Raw genomic sequence first — 2,817 nt, 5'->3', positions numbered from 1 at the left:
CGTCCAATGAAATTATAGAAGAAATTGACCCACTTTAGACATGAGGAGCTCGAAAGGATAGTCAGGAAACAAGACTTCCATTTTCGGTTCTTTTTCGGTAGTTCCCACCCCCCTTATTTGAGCCTGACCTACTTCTAGATTTAGATCTATACGTTTGATTCGCGGTGAGCTAAGATATCAAACCTAACAACAGCAAAACATTAAATTCTTGTAAAATTCAGGGGGGCATGCCCCCCTGAAACCCCCCCTTCCTATTTTTGTTAGGTCAGGGGGGCAAGCCCCCCTGAAACCCCCCTACTCTTGGGGCCAAAACCCGTGAATAACAATTGCGGGGTGGGAACTACCGAAAAAGCGCCCATTTTTCTATACGAAATATTTCAAATGAGCTTGATTTTGTATGAAATGATACTACATGATAAAAAATAAGCTTGTTTGATAGTTTTGAATACCAATGTGCAGGTACAAAGAACAATTTGAGTGTAAAACATTCGGAAATTGACCTAAATTATCCCCTTTTGAACCTCAGGTCATTCATAATAACAAGAGTAAGAGCGTCCAGAAAGGTTATTCGAATGGGCGTAGTAACTACTCGTAATGTCTTATCAGCTTGTGAGAGGGGGTTATTCATATGTTTGTAACACTTTATTCTAGATAAAAAAATCCCAGTCGATTGTTTCTACAAATTAAAAAATCGAAGTGACTATTTCTCCGAACGTTCGGAGAAATAGTGCCGATCTTTATTTCTCCGAACGGTTTCCGGCTTCCGCTCTGGTCGTGATTGTTTGCCTATTTGCGAGAGTTCGGCGCCAACTTTCATTCCGTCATTCTGCGAGGTCTGGGAAGGAGCAAATCAATGGTGGTATCTGTTCTCAGCTTCTCCTCCGGCCGTGTGCCCACTGGTTTAGCGAGGCGGGTACTGCCTGAGGCACCCGAGAGACGGAGAAATCTGACTCTCTTTTCTATTGAGTGGACGGTTATCGTCCATTTTTAAAAAAACGGAGCAAATTTTTGGGTTTAGATCTATTAGCCCCCCCGGGGGGCCCCCCCGTTTCAACCCATTGTTCTTTTTTTGGGGGAAATTTTCTCACTTGCCCTTTTAAAATCTTAGCGGGTTTTTTTTTTTAGAATCTAATGAAGGTAGGAACATCAAATTAAATGACGTTACACAATACCTTTTGTAGAAACATCAAATTAAATGACGTTACACTATACAAACCCCCCCCCCCCCCCCATTTTCCCCAACAAAAAAAATTAATAGAAAAACAACACATCAAGAAAAAAAAATACACACCAACAAAATATAACACCACAAAGAGGGAAAAATAAACAAAAAATAAAAGAGGAACAGCAATACAAATCGTATGTAACTGTAACGTATTCAACAAATCAACGTGGTGACAACAAGTGAGAAAGAGACGAAGTGAAGCTAAGTGAACTTTCTTTCAAAAGTAAAGAGGTTCATTTTCTTTTTTTTTTGTTGACTTTTTCGGGGACCAAAAAATCGAGCCACGATTGATTGGTCGTGGCCTCGACAAACGCAGATGCTAGCTATATGTGTCGTTATCAATAACCCTCCATAGATCTAGATCTAGACAGCTCACGAGTGAACGCAACACATTAAGTTTAAGAGCAGCACCCTCCATAGGCCACACGTCATATCTGTAGCGAAAAACTGTTTGGAACTGTAGCATTTCTTTATATAAATACGGACATTTTTTGGACCCATTGAACCATATTGTATACGAACAATCTTTGGTAGGCCTATAATATAATTATAGATCTATATTTTATTTTTATTATCCGAAATATGCGGGAAAGGGTGTGATTTCAGAGTGTTCGGAGAAATAGTGCCCAGCTTTATTTTCCCGAACGTTCGGAGAAATAGTGCCGGCCTTAAAAATTTTTTACAGCTCAGGCAATATTGCTTTTAAAAGCAAGTCTGTCATTTTTTTCCAATCGCAATAGCATGCATGCTTATTGAACGTATGTTTAGGAAACCTTTAGTGTAAAAAGAATGTGAAAAAGTGTAATTGGCGAGCTAAGACATGTTATGCGTATGCAAAATGTGTGAGAGAAGCGGGAAGTGCTATGAACAATCACATTTTTCGGATGATGGAGATTTATAGGCCTAGTATTTTATATAAATTTATGAAGAACATCTTTTTTGATCGAGCCTCAATTGTTGTGAAAAAATATAATTCAGTTAAGACCATTTTTTAAAATACAAACTGCTGTGCAAAGTATGGGTGACATTGATTCTCCGGTTAAAGAGATATTTGAGGAAAAGTTGAGCCACGAATTTTTGACCGCACTATAGTTACACGACACCTGCGCGCAAAAGTAGTCCAGTTATACTAATGTTGTTTTATTATTAATGTGGACAAGCGTAAAATATTATATATATGTGATGCGCTTGCAAATAAACTTTATTTCGTCTGTTCTTGGTTCACAACCCGACGTTCTCTCAAGTCTCTACAATAGTTTGCTTCGCTTTTCATCTACCTTTTCCAAGCTGTCTTCTTTTTCCTTTCTTTTCATGTTATTGTTATTGTCACTGAATATGAGTTGATCTTCCGTCTTGCGGGCTATCAAGACTTAGTGCGTGCTCAGGCGTGTTCTCTCATGCAAAAGTGAGTAAATTTGCGGCGTTTACTAGCGTCATTAAATGGAGCTTAGGGGCCTATTTCTTTTAGGTCGCAAAGCTTAAAGATGTACTCACGTCTGCCCGCAGAATGCACCTGCGCACACACACTATTAATCCTACTCATTTTTGTCACAACCATTCCCTTTGTTTAAATTTGTTCATCTCTTTCTTTC

This window comes from Aplysia californica, unplaced genomic scaffold (genome assembly GCF_000002075.1).
Source record: "Aplysia californica isolate F4 #8 unplaced genomic scaffold, AplCal3.0 scaffold00485, whole genome shotgun sequence".
NCBI classification, from domain to species: domain Eukaryota; kingdom Metazoa; phylum Mollusca; class Gastropoda; order Aplysiida; family Aplysiidae; genus Aplysia; species Aplysia californica.
This window is presented reverse-complemented; position numbering follows the sequence as displayed.